The 17715-nt window shown below is 40.3% G+C and overlaps 1 long non-coding RNA gene across 1 annotated transcript in view; it reads right to left on the reverse strand.

Annotated features, from left to right (window-relative positions):
* Positions 1-17697, reverse strand: part of LOC311528952 — a 151882-nt gene extending 134185 nt beyond the window's left edge. Inside the window, exons 1-2 of the long non-coding RNA XR_014713730.1 lie at positions 17413-17697; positions 9684-9756 (exon numbers count right to left, since the gene is read on the reverse strand). This is a non-coding gene — a long non-coding RNA (uncharacterized lncRNA). The remainder of the gene's footprint in view (positions 1-9683; positions 9757-17412) is intronic.
* Between the last annotated feature and the right edge of the window lie 18 nt (positions 17698-17715).

A 17715-nucleotide genomic window follows, 5' to 3' on the forward strand; every position in this document is an offset into this window, starting at 1 on the left:
GAGCATTTAGCTAATTCTGTCCATAAGTTCCCACAGTTGACAAAGAAACGCAGTGCTGAAGGTAGAGCATTTGCAGGCTTGAGCAGTGCTGGAGGGCATCCGGGCTCATTACTCATTTCACCATCTGGAAGCAGTATATTTATTGTTATGAGGCTTTATCTCTGCCAGGGCATCTTATTTGAGAGATTATCAATACAGTCATTGTAGGCCAGCTGCTCTGTTAATTGACTATGTGCCAAATCCATGTACTGTAATTGCATTGACTGAAGAAAATCAGCTTGTTGATTAAACGTGATTGGTTTCGGTTTTAACTAATAGAACTGAATGAATTAGAGGCCATTGGCATTCTGTTGTTTTTTCTGTTGCATTAGCAGCCAACCTCTATTAAAGTTTAATAAGGTAATAAATTAATAGTAATGCACATAAAAAGTAATAATCTACAGGCTAACCAGGATCCTTCCTCACAGTTCTGCAAGCACAACTAAGGGCCTGATCTGTAACCTATCTGCTACACCACTTGTAGACATTTCCTGCATAGAGTTTAAAACATCTGACAACTTGTGTGGTTCGGGATATTAAAATGGGCCATCAAACGCTAAAGTTTTATCACAAAATTCACTTCAGGCAGGTTTTAGCTGACAAACTACTAACGATGAAAGACTAGTCCTTGAGGATCCTCATCTTGTAGCAGTACCAGAGAGAAATATAAAATGCAGAGATATTTCAGAGACGCAGCCGTGTTAGTCTGTATTCGCAAAAAGAAAAGGAGTACCTGTGGCACCTCAGAGATGAACCAATTTATTTGAGCATAAGCTTTCGTGAGCTACAGCTCACTTCATCGGATGAGCTCAAATAAATTGGTTCGTCTCTAAGGTGCCACAAGTACTCCTTTTCTTTTTGCAAAATGCAGAGAGTTTTTCTAGGTTGTTGGCTCAACTAAGATAACTTTTGCTTTAAGTGACACGCAAATCCCTTGTGATTATTATGCATATAGTGTGATCATGCTAACCTGCTTATGTGTGAACCAGAATTTACTCACAAAATTTGTCATCCTGTAAGGACACTCTAAAATGTAGATTCTAGAGGGCAAATTCACCACTGACCTAAGTGGACACAACCACAATGATTTAAATGGAGTTACCTTGGGTAAACTTGGCTTTAGAAATATGTAAACAACTATTGTATCCTCCCTATGTTGGTTTAATTCCCTCCAGATGTCTAACATGCACCATTTTGTTAAGGGAGATGGATAATGTGTTTACAGCTCAGGCACTCAGATCTCAGTGACACCCATCATAGTCCTTTGCTGGTCCAGCACCCAGCTAGTAGATATTTCATTAGAATATTTTAAATTACAACTGCAATGTTTGGACTTACTTGGTTTTCTTTATACATATATAGCCTATAAAAGAATAGAAAACCCTAACTTTCTTAATTTCACAGTGTAATTTAGATGAAAACAGCACCCAGTACAGGACAGGCAAAATTGTTTTTAAGCTACCATATAAGAGGAGTTCCACCATGACAAAAAAATTTTTCCTAATTATCTCTCAAAAGGGATTTCATTCATTATTTTGGTGAATAAAGCCAAAATACCAACAAAAGTATGTGGCTAAGCCAATTTAAAGTATCTGAATGCTGAAGATTCACACATACTAAGTGAAAACTAAATTACAAAAAGATATAATTTTCCCAGGTTTAAAAAAAAAAAACCTATAAAGTGAATTAGCACTGAAAAGATAACTGTGATAGATCAAAGGGCACATCTAGTTTAATTGTGAGCTAAAAAGACAACAAAAATGTGACTGATATAATACCGTAATTGTTTAGGTTATGTTTTTCTTGGAAATGGAAGATAAGATATCTATAACCTGTAACTGAATATGGAGAGAAGAGTAAAAAGGCCATTATGCTCCATTTATCATGTTTCAAACTGTTTTTTATCGTCACTCTTGAGGTGATAAAATTTAGTGGCACATTAAGATGGATTTGTTTTATTAACAATTTCGGAAACAAACACTTGCAAGAAATGTTATTTTCAGGATGGGTGCTCGACATCCTAACTGAAGGATCAGAACTCAGTAGCTCCTTAAATTCTATGATCCCACACTTGACCTTCCACAGAGTGGGGCTCTTTTCTCCCAGCAGCCTTTTTCTTCTGGAGCTATTAATACCATTTCCTTCTCATTTCTCCCACTCACATATGGTTACAATTATGGTGCTTACTTCTCTAAAAGGGCAGAACAAAGGTCCCTAACAGTCTGGAATACTATAAACAAAAAAGAGGATATTCATACCACCCTGGCCAGTTAGATCTCCTCTGTCTGTTGCCTAGCAAACGGAAGTCCTGGGATCATTTCTGAGTTTGGGTCTCCTGTGTCAAAGATTTTAGTTCTCAGTGTGAAATTTACTTTCTTCCCCAGCCTTCCATTCACCAGACCCTTAAGCTCTCCCCCTTATTTAAATAAAACCAGAAACAAATCAAAAGATATTTCCCCAAACACTTTAGGATGGCAGAATGGAACACAGTCTCCATTCTCAATAGCTCAACTAGCTGGTAGAGGATGTTCGTACAACTAGCCAGTAGGTGGTTGTTGGCATCCACCTTGTAATGGAAACATTGATAAATCTTCCTCCCATTTGGAGGATGGCTATTTCTTTCTCTAATTTTTAATGTGCCTCTTGGGTTTTCAACTGGGGGAAAATAAACCTCAAAATACCACCACAAGCAGCAAAAGGAATTATAATGTGATTCTCACGTATATTAGCTACCATAATCCTTCCCCATACATGATAATCCTCCTGACTAATTTAATCTTGCTTAAAAATGTTTAGAGCACTTAAAGTTGCTGACACTCTATGGGGCTGAACTATTTAGTGCATGTTCGAACATTGGAATAAAGTCCACAGAAAGGTTCAGGTTCACTGTCAAGAGAACATAAGGTGACAGACTCCCTCAAGAAGTCTGACTCTTTTTGAAGGTCCAATCTTATGCAAAGTAAAACATCCAGGGCCCCTCTCCTCTCCATCCAGGACTTCCCAACTCCTTGGACTGCCTACTAACTGCCTAAGCTACGGCTCTTCCAGCCTTATTTTGGGAGTCTCCTCAAATTCTGACAACCTCCTCTCTCCTTTACATACAAAAGGCCTAAAGCCCTCCTCTTAGGGGCCTTCCTTGTCCCCTAGATGTGAGTCTTCTCCACTCCTGTGTCAGTGACTGACAAATCTTCCTCCCACTCCCTAAATGACTGAATTGGAATTGAAGGGGAGCCAAATGTATGTGTATAACATTAGGGTCTAACAAAGGTATCTGGGGATGAGATGTTACATGCCCTGGCTACACTCAGGAGCCCTGAAACAACATCCCTGCTTACATTTTACACTAAAGCAAAAAAAATTAAAAAGCATCAGCAGCTTGCCTAATGGTACCCAAAGTGTGGGCACCTTTGTACTGTATGCTACTGCACATGCACATTTCTGAATTTGTGTTTTATTGCAAAATATATACCAAAGATCAGTCAGTCAATCTCAGATCCCCAATTCCTATCTTTTGAAGTTCATCAAGGAAATTTTCTCCTTCCACATCTTACCTATAGGATTCTAGCTTGTATTCTTTAGATTTTTTGAAGTTCTGACCTTATTCTTCTTGCTACTATCTTCCATGCCAGCTCAAAGATAGGAGTGATGGATTGCATCCAAACACAGATTTTCTGCACAATACAATGTAATGTACTGCCAGAGCTACTTGACCACCTATCATGGGACAGATTTTGATCTCACTTTCATAAATGAAGAGAAATCCCACCAATTTCAGTGGAACTACTCCAGAGTTAATTTGATGTAACAGATGAGATTTTGTTCTTAGGTGTATGGGGGGGGGGTTAAATTGCTGCGGAGACAATTTATCAGCTATGACAAAAATACCAGAATGCTCAATTTCAACAGATGAATAATTGCTGATCTTTCTTTCTTTTTTGACATTAAGGTGTGTGTGTGTGTGCATGCGTGTGTGTGTGTAAAATTATTTAGCAAACAAAAGCTCCCTCTGGTGGCAAGATCAAGGGAAGGTTGACAACAACCAAATTAAAATCAAAGAGCAAGAGTTCACAGTATTTTCTGATTCAGTTTTTCCCCAAGTCAATTTCAAGACTACAGACAGAGGGAAAGTCACCCCTTTAGTGACAAGAGAAGAGGAAAGATGGGGAGAAAAGAGAAACATGATAGTAAAGGAAAGATAAGAGCCCATCACTATGAGGCAATAGAATTCAAATAGCTTTAATAAGGTCAGTATGAGGAAGTCTTCCAAATCACTTTCACACAGATATGGCTTATATCAATCACTTTAAACATGGTCACATCACCCATTACAGAAATCCAAGAAAAAAAGACCATCCTCACTCCTTTGTGGAGCATTTCCTAATTTGAGGGACAGTGGGCAGCTTTTCCTCAAGCTGAGTTCTCTGGCTCAGACTCAGAGGGGTGGGGGTGTGAAATACACCGCCCACTGTTTAGGAGAGGCGATATTTTTGCCCTTATTTCATGTCTTTTGGGATCTTTTTTCTTGTCCTGATGGAACTAATGGCTGGGAGCTTAGGAGTTTGTCTGTGGATATCCCAGGGGATGAATTGCAGCTTTTCCTTTGGGTGCCTGCCCCATGACACTCGTTTCTGTTGGTTTGAGAGCCTTAACAGAGGAATCCAGAGGATGTTCTAACTGACAGCAGGTAGTAGCCCAGATGAACACGGTCTACCAAGTTTAGAGGGTGCAGGGCACCTGACAACTTTGGTGGGAGTTGTCAGGTGTCTGCAGGTTCCCTGGTTTAAATCCTTATCCCTTGGCCTGGGAGGTAAATGTGGGAGACAAGGTCTGTAATCAGGAACACTGGCTGCCAAAATAGCCCTGGGCAGTTTTCAGCCTCCTGAAGCAAGGGGAAAAGGGAGCTTCTTTGCACGTCCAAGGGAGATGGTCTTAAACAATCCCAGACTGGCTTGAGACCCTATTAATGTGCCTGGCTGCAGGCTGACTACAAGGCAGAAGACTTCTTTGATGCTTGTTAGCAAGAGGAGGAAACCTTTGCCACTTTCTTCTTTTGGGGCTCATCTGCCATTCCTACACACCTTGTGGTGTGGCACAGGCTGCAGCCACTATAATAATACTGTAGTGAAAAGGAGCATCATTCTTAGTGTTTTAAACTAACAATTCCAGCATCCAGCAAGAGGCAGTGATTGAGGAAAATTCTCTAGAGCACGACCTGCCACCTAAATGGTCCTAGAAATGCAATGGACCACAGACCATCACAGCCTTAGAAAAGGAGTCTTCAAAACTCGTAGCTGGTAGCATTCATGTCTGTGAATGAAACCAGCCTTTTGTAGATCGAGAGCAAATTATCTTCTGAATCCCTGACCTTCTGAAAGAACCATCTCATTGCATTCTCTCAGTCATCTGTTGCCATCCATTGAAATGAAGAATGCAACAAACTGTGGGTCTGAAAACCAAGCTGTGCTACTATTTGAAAAGCTAGCTAGCTGTCTGACCTTATTAAAGTTTATTGTGTTTTGTGCTGGTGGGAAAAAGGATTTCATTTTAGGTCTGCTGCAGGCCTTTTTCCCTCTGGAACTGCAGAGAAGGTCATTACAGTACAAAACAGACTTTCTGTTCTGGCTTTTTTATACACTATAGGTCAAAAATGACTCATTAGTCAAGGAAAAGTGTGAGGATATATAAGTTAACACCGTTATTTTTTGTTTTCTCAGAAAACACAAAGGGAACAGATGTGTGAACTAGTAGTTCATTGTTTTAAATGACAAAGAATATCTGCAGACTTATTTTGTTTTACTTGGGGGGTTAGTAGTAAAGATTTTTTTAAATAAGTTATGTATTGCTCACAAAGGCTATGAGGTTTGGTGGCAGTTAAGAGCAAGGGGGTAAATCTAATGCTTTAGACACATGGCCCATATTATAAAATAAACTGCAGATAAAATTTATTCTCATTCTAATATTAGTTATTAAAAATTATTTCTGAAATTCTGCAAACCCAGGAGAGATATGTTAAAGCACCAGCTCCTGCTGAGGTTAGCACCACAGTTGTTGTGGGATACAGTCTTGCTTGCTGCTGAAGTCCAAATCACAATGTAACCTTTAGAGCTAAAACAGTGTCAATAGTGTGTGTGTGTGTGGGGGGGGGTTCAATAAGCTCATAAAGAATTCATGCATGAGCCTCAACTTGCCCTTTAGGGTACAGCTATGAAACACCACTTCTTAATTGGTTAGAGGAATGTTGCCCCGGGCTTGAAGTTTTCCAGAGTGGAACCGTCTTACAACATGACTACACGCTACATTAAGGTATCAGTACATGGAGCTCTGTATCCAATACAGGACTTTTATTGGATCATCTCACCAGAAAATAATGAAACTCTAGAAGTCAAAATTGTTGCTTTGTGACTGAAAGAAGACAGCAAAAAGGATCTCTGCTCATTTTCGTATACCAGTAAAGCAATATTTGCTGACAATAGTCTGAAACCGACTGAATTCACTGAATTAAATAATTTTAAGTAAACTGTTTTGCCCCTAGACACATTATTGCTAAAGAATGCCTCAGTCTCTAGTGGTTTTGACAGACAGTACTCCTCAGAAAGCTTTCATGACAAAAGATTTGAATGCTTGATAATTGCTTACTGAGGTCCTTCCACTTCTAATAAAGTGGTTACTACTTTCTCATACCCTATCAGTAAAATTATGAGAATTGTTCTAGCAGCAGAGCTGTGCAGGTGAAAGCAGTGAGAAATCAGGGTTTCTCAAAATCTTGAAATATTGTGTTTACCTTGAATTTTAAGGAAAACTGGAATGCTCTCCCCTCTTCCACCTCCTCCCCCCCAAGCAGTGAAAAATTCCTTTCTGGTTGGATAAAAGCTATGCAAATTGAGCCTAGGAAGCCCTGTAGACCTAATACAAAAGAAATATTTTACAGGGCACCTCTGATGTGTATACTCACAATACCCCATTATCACCAAGGGGCATCTACCCCGTTCCCTTCTTGTTGTTTTAGTCTACCAGCCTGAACCCATTTGGGGCACTAAGGGGTAACCTTAATTAGAAATCTTAGTTTCTAGTTAGCTAGAAAATTTCATTGCTACTGCACTAGGCACATATCTGGCAGTCAGCACCAGGGTAGATGGAGATGCTGAACGTGGTGCCGTTTTTCTATATCACGTAATGTTTAAACATTATCGGGCATACAATCCAAAAAAAATCCATTTAAAAAAATGAACAAAAAGGGCTATAATTCATAGAAACAGGCCCTACCCCCTAATTATAAAACATACAGTTTTGATGTTATCTGCTTGGCTGAAGAATAAGTCTAAAGCACACATAGTCCAACTGTAATTATCACCCTACTATCACTGAATATGACAGTACATGTAAACTGCTTATACAACAATAATGACTCTTAGAAGAAGGGCTGCAGAATGTCTTGTTTGCCCATACTGTACGAATAAAGTATAACCATGCACTCTTATGTAACCCATGCATACAACTATGAACTACTGATTGTCTAACACAACACCCCTTCAAGCTATATTTACTCTCAGAAATAGTCACAGTAATTCGCACATAGCTAAAACATTTCTACTCTTCCTCAGAGCGCGTGTCTGTTGTGTTTAATACTCCGTTGCTACACTCACCACTGTCCCAGTTACATGCATTAGCGCATACCAAATCTTCCCTGCGGCACTGGCGTCTGCTTGTTGCACAGGTTCTCTCACAGCCACATTGCACAAAGGTGAGGATGGCTTTTGGAGCAGATGGCAGCACTATCATGTTAGGAACAAGACATCCCATAATATCTATCTCTGAGGATGAGGAGAGAGGTCAAATATGGAGTGCTCATTTGTAAAAAGTACTCACATGGGGTGATAACGGTGTGTTTGTCTTTTATCATTTTTCTGGGTGAGTTCATTTGAGAGTGTAGTAATTGTCTCTTTTTTACCTACATAGAGGTTGCTGATGCATTTAGTGCACTGGATGAGGTACACCACATGTTGTGATAGGCATGTGTAGGACCCTCGCAGGTTTCAAACCTGCACAACAACATTTTCAAAAGATGAATCTAAGAACTTAAATTCATAACTTTGCTAGATACCAAAAAATCATGGATTTAAGGCTCATTACAACAATCTGTAACCTACTAACCTTCCTTTGTCCTACAACTGTAGAGGTGTTAACTGCCAACTTCACCTTGAATAGTTTCTTGAACATGTATCCCCTTATCTGTTCTACCCTTGTACTTAGCTGTGACACTTTGGGCTTGTCTAATCTTGAAACTCTACAGTGGCACAGCTGCAGCACTTCAGCATAGCTAATCCACCTCCCCAACAGGTGATAGCAAGGTCAGTGGAAAAATTCTTCTGGTGACCTAGCACTGTCTACACAGGGATTAGGTCAGCTTAACTACATTGCTCAAGGATGTGAATTTTTCGCATCCACGAGCAACACAGCTGGGACAACCTAACTTTTTAGGTTAGACCACGCCTAAGAATACCTTTCCCAGACCTGAAAAAGAGCTGTGTGTAAGCTTGAAAGCTTGTCTCTTTCACCAACAGATGTTGGTCCAATAAAAGCTATTACCTCACCCACCTTGTTTCTCTAATGTAGCTGTGTTGATCCTAGTATAACACTGCACACCTTAATGTATGTACAGTTTATACAGTATTATATATCTATGAAATAATTTGGGAAGAATGGGGCTAGATCAGTGGTTCTTAAGCTGTGGGTTGGGTCCCCAAAGTGGGTCATGACCCCATTTTAATGGGGTCGCCAGAGCTGGCTTAGACTTGCTGGGGTCGAGGACTGAAGCCCGAGCCCTACCACCCAGGGCAGAAGCCCAAGCTCCACCACTCAGGGCCAAAGCCCAAGCCTCAGGGCTTTAGCCCTGGGCAGTGGGGCTCAGGTTATAGGCCCCCTGCCTGGGGCTGAAGCCCTTAGTCTTCAGCTTTGGCACCCCCAGGACAGCAGAGCTCAAGTTGGCTCAGGCTTCAGTCCCCCCTCTTGGGGTCATGTAGTAATGTGCGTTGTCAGAAGGGGTCACGGTGCAATGAAGTTTGAGAACCCCTAGGCTAGATAAGTTTGAAATTTTATTATTGCTATGATACTCCCTTGTATCATTGGAAAATATCCTTCCTATGCTTCTCTAAAACACAGAAAATTGTTTGTTCAGAATATGCATTCAGCTAGATTAAATAATAGACTAAATAAACCTCAGACAAAACAAACAATGGGAATATTTCCCTTCATAGTTTAACCAGTTTGTATGGTCTGCAGAATACAGTATCTAATGGGACAGATTTTTCAAAAGCGTACATTCACCCGACTTCTGAATGTACAAACTCCAATGTTTATGCAACCTCTGATATTTGCACACATGCAAGACAGGGGCTATATATGTGCACTGAATTTCTACTTTTACACACACACACACACACACACACACTTCAATACTGAGCACCTCATCACAATCTGAAATTCTTCTTCTAGGAATGGAAACAGTGGTACCCCTAATTAGAATTACAAGGAAAGAGTTGCACCAGGATCCACAGGACATTAGGTTAAAATAAAGTGTTCCAAGGATACAGACAATTTTTTGTAATCCCAAAATGTTGAAAAATATTAAAAGACTGGGTACTTACAGTTCAAATGTTTACGTAGTGTGGGAATGCTAGAGGATTTCCTTAAACAAAAGAAACTCTGTTGCTGCAAACTCTGAAAAGATAAGAGAATAAAGTTTATACAGAAAAGTGATTAATAGAACAACCCACGTAAACTGCTAAAGGTGATAATTTTAAAAAAGTTACAAAATTTGGCAATACCATTTCACACCAGTGGCATGGATAATTTTGAGCCCTGTGTTAGATCTCTATTACTAGTGTTTTCAACTGTTTCATACTGTAAGTCTTAACTAAAATGTTATTTATTTCCCACTATAACCTTATTTAAGACTTGTTGTCTAGTATAATCCCCATTGGTAATGCAAGCTGTATGAAGGAGAATACAGCTGACCTTGGCCCAGAGTTTAAAGCCCCACAGGGATGACAGCCTCCAGAAGTCTAACAGGGTGGGCTGAGTTATTCGTTGCAAATAATTTATCTGATGAATGTAGTCCTCCTTTCTGCTTAAAATTATTTGTGAACATGCAAATTTAAAAAATACCACCACCACCACATTTGTTCATTTGCAGTTAGTTTTGTATTAAATTTTCTCATGCATATTTTGTTTCTGGATTAGATCCTATAAGTAGTTGCTCCACATGATGTTACAGAAGCGTGACCCAGGAACACCTTGGTGCTACCTGGCAGAGGGATACAAAGAGTTTTTCAGGGATCCCCTGGGTCAGATATACACATATTAAGTTTACGTAAGGGAGGCATGTAAGGTCTCTACCAAGAGCCAGTGGCTCACTGGTTGTCATAATAGTTGAAAAATGTTTATACAGAAAATTGTTTAAGAGATACGTAAAATAAGAAGTTCCAAAACTGTTAAAGTAAAGCTTGTCATCTGAGTCCATGTGAGCCTCTGAAATAAATCCATCAACTTACAGAACAATGAACATCCGTGGACACAGGCTACCTGTGTTTAATGTCTTGGCCTGGTGTGAGCCTGAGAATTTGCAAAGACAAAGGAACCCAAAAAATAAGACTCTGAACAGGAGACCTCCTGGGGGAAGACACAATAGTCTGTAACTGCATTAAAAAAAAAAAAAAAGGGAAGAGAGAGAACAAGATTCTAGCCCTCACCTAGGAGATAACCTGACAATGGTGGCTTGTCTCAGAAACAAGGGACCACGGCCTGTCTGGCCAGAAAACACTGGCGAGCAATACTTTATGAGATATGAGAATATACTGAAATTAAGTCAAGGCTCTAGAATGCATCTTATGATTTTATTTTATATGTAACCATTTGTTTCCTAATTGCTCTCACTCAAATCTCTATACTTAGTTAAATAAACTTTTACTTGTTTTCACTATAAACGTATCTAAGTGCTGTGGTTAAATGGAGGGGTGACCTGAGGCTATATCTATACCACAGCAGCTACAGCAGCCCAGTTACAGCCCTGCAGCTGTACCACTGTAGCATAGACACCTCCTGCATTGACAGAAGGAGTTTTTCAGCCTATCTGGGTCTACAGTTGGGGTTTAGCGAACCTAACCAAGTCACACACTGAATGACATTTTTCACAGTCATAAATGAAGTAACTAGATTGATCTAATATTTAGATGTAGATCAGGCCTGTATGCATGGGAAGCAGGGATGTAAATCTCCAACACACTAGCTTGTCACACACTAGCTGATCATGTGGACCCTGCTATAGTGTATTAAAAGTTGTTTAAAAAGAAAAGGAGTACTTGTGGCACTTTAAAGACTAAAAAATTTGAGCATAAGCTTTCGTGAGCTACAGCTCACTTCATCGTATGCATTCAGTGGAAAATACAGTGGGGAGATTTATATACATAGAGAACATGAAACAATGGTTATTACCATACACACTATAACAAGAGTGATCGCTTAAGGTGAGCTATTACCAGAAGGAGAGGGGTGGGGGGAACCTTTTGTAGTGATAATCAAGGTGGGCCATTTCCAGCAGTTGACAAGAACCTCTGAGGAACAGTGGGAGGTGGGGGAATAAACAAGGGGAAATAGTTTTACTTTGTGTAATGACCCATCCACTCCCAGTCTTTATTCAAACCTAAGTTAATTGTATCCAGCTTGCAAATTAATTCCAATTCAGCAGTCTCTCCTTGGAGTCTGTTTTTGAAGTTTTTTTGTTGAAGAATTGCAACTTTTAGGTCTGTAATCGAGTGACCAAAGAGACTGAAGTGTTCTCCGACTGGGTTATGAATGTTATAATTCTTGACATCTGATTTCTGTCCATTTATTCTTTTTATGTAGAGACTGTCCAGTCTGACCAACGTACATGGCAGAGGGGCATTGCTGGCACATGATGGCATATATCACATTGGTGGATGTGCAGGTGAACGAGCCTCTGATAGTGTGGCTGATGTGATTAGGCCCTATGATGGTGTCCCCTGAATAGATATGTGGACACAGTTGGCAACGGGCTTTGTTGCAAGGATCGGTTCCTGGGTTAGTGGTTCTGTTGTGTGGTTGCTGCTGAGTATTTGCTTCAGGTTGTGCACCTTAACGTACTGCTGTTTTCTTTATATCAAAGTACACTACAGAACTTTTAGTGCACAGTAGCAGGGTCCACATGACAACTTAACGCACAACAGTCTAGTGCACTGTACATTTATACGCTGGCTTTATGCCCACTAACTCTCACTGAAAACAAGTCCTGAGTGAGAGGGAAGAAGCCCCTGGACTCTCTTTCCCCCTTTAGCCCATCCAAGCAATACAGACAGAATCTCATTACTTTTCACTATTTGTTGATGTTCCCTTATTTTCTTTTTCTAATGAATAAAGTACATAATTACCTTTAGGTGTGTTGTGACGCTTAAAAGGAGTTAGACTTTCTAAAAACTCTTGGGTTTTGCTATCCTGTTAGTTGCTCCCTGAATATTATAAAGAATTCAAAAAGTAACTTTTCTTTTGTCTACGTGTTCAGCTTCTTTCGCCCATTAATCTATCAGTTATTTTGGTACTTGGAAATCTGCCCAAAAAAATTAGACCTGATCTACTTATAAATTAGCACCACATTGCTATGGCACTCAGGGGTGTGAAAAATTCACACTCTGAGCACTGTAACTATGTCGACCAACAGCTGGTGTAGATGTGGCTAGGTTGATGGAAAAATACTTCCATTGACCTAGCTACCACCACTCAGAGAGGTGATTACTTACAGAGATGGAAAAACCCCTTTTATTACTGTCGGAAGCATTTACACTATGGTGCGACAGCACCCATAGAGTAGACATGGCCTTAGTATTTGTAATATCATTGCAGGAATGGAGATAAACTTTTTTCTTCCATTGAGAGGTTTATTGATAGGTATAAGATTTAAAACCAAATGCACCTTGTGCCATTATTTACACCAGTGCAAAGTGATTAGAAAGTGAATGTAAAATGCTAACATTCTAATTTGGTAGCATTTTACACCCACTTTGCACTGGTATAATGTTTACACAAGGAGCAGGGCAAAGACCAATCAGGCCCTTAAGGTACTGCATCAGCTCTCATTTTTGAGGGAGGGAAAGAAAGGAAGGAGCACTATTATGTATTACTAGTAGTATTGTAGACTATTAAAATTAAAATATTTTTAAAATATTTTTTCATCTATTTTTGCAATCTATTTACTTTATGAACTTTGCATTTCTTTAACAGTGAAACAAGACCCGGGGTCGGCAACCTTTCAGAAGTGGTGTGCAGAGTCTTCATTTATTCACTCTAATTTAAGGTTTCGCATGCCAGTAATACATTTTAACGTTTTTAGAAGGTCTCTTTCTATAAGTCTATAATATATAACTAAACTATTGCTCTATGTAAAGTAAATAAGGTTTTAAAAATGTTTAAGAAACTTCATTTAAAATTAAATGAAAATGCAGAGCCCCCCAGACCGGTGGCCAGGACCCGGGCAGTGTGAGTGCCACTGAAAATCAGCTTGCGTGCCATAGGTTGCCTACCCCTGAACAAGACTGATCAGTTTCACTTTCTGATTCTCTAACAAAATACTGTTATGTCTCAGTTTCCAATACCAAAGAGGAATGCTTAAAATTTGAAAAAGGAAATAAATCTTGTTCTCATACAAACAATTCTAAAAAAAAAGTTTCATAAAACCATTCTTAATCCTAGTAGATTTTTTGCTAAATCACTTGGCACATTTAAAAAAAAAAAAAGAAACCTCATAAGTCTTTTCAAACAAAATCGTCTCAAGTCAAATGGGAGCTTGATGTTTACAAGGAATGCAAAATAGAGTCACCTCTTCTATAATCCTGCCTGTACGGTTACTTCCCATGAGAATTCTAGCTACATTTTCTCTGACTGAAATTTGGGATTATAGTCCCCACCTGCAAACACTTATATACACACTTAACTTTAAGCAACTGATTTCAATGTGATTACTCACATGCTTAAAAGATCAGCACATGTATAAGTGTTTGAAGGAACAGGATCCATATTTGAAACTTTAAATATTTTTTAAAAATTGTCTTTTACCTTTATTTGTCAGGCCCTTATCATGCTGCCACTTAGGGATCCTTCAAGATACTGGGTACCTCCTGCAAAGTGTTATCTGTTGTGAACCCTTGCTACAGGGAGCTCCTTAAACCATGGCACTGAGACTCAGAGGTGTAATATATAATTGCAAATGTAATTCTTATTGATCAAGTCTACAGCATTTGAGCCTTCACATCATACTCTCTAAACTCACAAAGTTCTGTCCCACCTTGTAATGGGCTCAGTGTAAAAACTGGACAGGAGCATCTGGGTACAGGCCAGGGTCAGATTAAGTCATAAGCAGCTTCTGGAGTCACATGATGAAATTGGAAACTCAGCTTTAATTAAAAAAAAATGCTTCTACCTAATGCCTACCTAAGTCTGCAAACAGCCTGAAACAGCCGAAAGATTTGAATTGTACCATTCATTTTAACCGAGTCCTGCTGTACACAACCTCTTTGGCAGTGGTAAAGACTGTATCATTTCTTTTTAAAAGGTAATACTAAGGAAATTCCTCAGCTACTTGATGTAGCAGCTGCTATGGTTTTAATGCATTTCCCTTTCAGTGCATTATTATATTTGTATACTATCAATTTGTTGGGGGTGGTGATGTAAGAGAAGAACGGATGACACAAAGAATGGGTAGAGACAGAACCAGAACAAAGATAACAATACCTGGGGTATATAAATGGTATATTTTCATTTAGCACATGGCTTATATTTTACCTAGATACCTGATGGACAGATACTGGCATTGATACCAGCAGAAGGAAATCCTTCTTTGCTATTGCTTAATATTTGGCCTTTGGCTTATTTTATTTTAGTTTGGTAAAACCTTGCTCATCCAGGCTGTTGATTCTTTACTCCATTTCAAAGTAGGCTCAAAACACTTTCATCTCTCAAAGTTATTTTCTTACTCTATGTATTTGCTGTTGGATTATGTGGTAGTTTGACATTTGGTTATGCACAGCATAATGCAGCACTGGAGGGAGGCAACAAGGGCCTCCCAAGGAAAAAGACACATGCCTCAAATAGTCTGCAGTGTGGTGGGCGGGCATACAGGTGGGGAAGGGGAAATATCTCTGGGGAGAGGCATGTCTCTTTCAAATGTGCAGAGACAGGCTTCTCTGTACTTGCTGTCCTGTCCCTGTCAGCTACCATTTGACTCACTTTAAAAGGAACTTTATAGGAACTATAGCTTTCAACTTACTAAAATCCTAACGTATGACCCCTTCCTTTAAATTGCATGACAAAGACACAAAACGAGGGAACACAACTTAAATAATACTGAAGATTTAAAAAAATACAGAAGTGATATTGGATTCATTTTTACCACCACCGAAAGTTTTCTGGAACTTCTATTCCATGGCTCGGCATTTTCCCTGTTGATTATTCCCTGCTGGCTCATGTGAAAAGCACCATAATAAACAAGATATGACAGCATTTAGGTCTACAAGCAGGATCCATTACCGAAGGGCCAGAAATTCCCTCCCCCTCCTCCTAAACTAGGGGGAGGAGGCATGAAGCTTCTTCCGGCACATCCCTATCAGGTTATTGTGTGAATGTGTGGAGAGAGAACAGGACAGACAGTTGAATCAATTCAAATCCACTTCCCTCACAGCAGCCAATCAATTCAAATACCCACACCCCAGAGCAATAAATCAGTTCAAAGTACCTCTATGGTCCTCTCTTCAAGGCCATGTTGCACAAAACACCCTGCTTTTCAGCTCTCCCTTTCCTACATACCCTTCTGAAGGCTTAGCCTCTTCACATTTTCTCCTTAGGCAGTAGGGGAGATACCAGTAGGAACATCTTCACCTCAGGCTTCGGACACGGGGGAACTCAAGGTTTTATCCAACTCCCTCCCTCAAAACTTGAGCAAGAGAAGGGCTGCTGGATAATTCTTCACCCCTCTTTACAAGGCTACTCTGCACATATGCAGACAGACAGCTGCCTCAAGTGCCTCCCTTTCCTGGAGCTACTAGCCCCTACACTGCATTCTAGAACACTCTAATGAGGCAAACACCTCTGAAGAGAAAAGGAGGACTTGTGGCACCTTAGAGACTAACCAATTTATTTGAGCATGAGCTTTCGTGAGCTACAGCTCACTTCACGAAAGCTCATGCTCAAATAAATTGGTTAGTCTCTAAGGTGCCACAAGTACTCCTTTTCTTTTTGCAAATACAGATTAACACAGCTGTTACTCTGAAACCTCTGAAGACGTTCACCTGGGAAGAAGGCTAAGCAGCTAGTCTTTATGCAAGATGTAAAGAGAGAAGCCTTTCATTAAATGCTAACAGAATTCCTCTCCCCCCCTTTTTTTTTGGGGGGGAGGGAAGACTTGTCTGGTTGAAGTCTCATTGGAGATTACTCTGTGGGCCAGTGCAACATTGCCATAATACCTAATGTTTGCACAAGGTGCCAAAACAAATGTTATTATAACTACCAAGATATTAGGAAGATGTTTCTGAAGCAGTAAATACAATCCTAGCAGCAAAAAAATGAAATCTACTGCACTAAATGATAATAATCCAATATAATCACCTATAATATGTAATGTGATGCAGATGAACTACTTGTATTTTGGAGAAATTTGGACCACATCTAGACCCAAACTTTGCAGCACAGACTGACCCACCTTTGTAAAATGCATGTGTATCAACATACTATCCAAACCCTCTTTACCCTGGAAAAGCTCAGATATGGTTCAAATCTCATGGTTAAACCCCATTCTAAATGGTGCTTCATGTGTCAGAATTAGCTAACTCAGAAACTTCCCTAAAATAGCAAGCATTGTTTACCACTTACTCACACAGATTATAGGAACTATAGCTTTCAACTTACAAAAATCCTAACGTATGACCCCTTCCTTTAAACTGCACGAGAAAGACACAAAACGAGAGAACACAACTTAAATAATACTGAAGATTAAAAAAAATACAGAAGTGATATTGGATTCATTTTTACCACCACCGAAAGTTTTCTGGAACTTCTATTCCATGGCTCGGCATTTTCCCTGTTGATTATTTACTGTGAGCCTATGTGGGGTAGAGGTAAATCTCAACACATCTCAGGGGAAACTCCAATAACGCTTATGAAATGTGGAAGGAAGTAATCAGGGGCTGAGCAAACACGGAAAATTTCATACTGAAAGGTAAAAGCTTGAGAGGCGCATCTACAGCTAAAACCGCCCCTTTGTAATGGACGCTCCTGAGTGTAACTCTGGGTGTAGCACAGCCTGACTCACTACACCTGTAAGAAGAGCACAATCCCCTCCAGGTTTTGCTCCATGTCTTCTCTCAGCCGAGGGCCGCCTGCACTCAGGGGCGGGGAGTCTGTTTCGTCTTTAGGGGGACCCATGGCGCTGTCTGTGCCCCCCCGACGCGCCCACAGCTGGACAGCGACGGGGGAACGGGCCCCTGCCCGGCTCCGGCACACAGCATTGACCCACGAGGCAAGCCGGGGGCGGGAGGGGGCGTGGCCTTGAGATGCAGGCGCGGCCCTCCGGTAGGGGGCGTCTGCCTGAGGGACAGGCAGGAGCGGGGCTCTGCAGCA

This window comes from Lepidochelys olivacea (assembly GCF_965140295.1).
Source record: "Lepidochelys olivacea isolate rLepOli2 genome assembly, chromosome: 12".
Taxonomy (NCBI): Eukaryota; Metazoa; Chordata; order Testudines; family Cheloniidae; genus Lepidochelys; species Lepidochelys olivacea.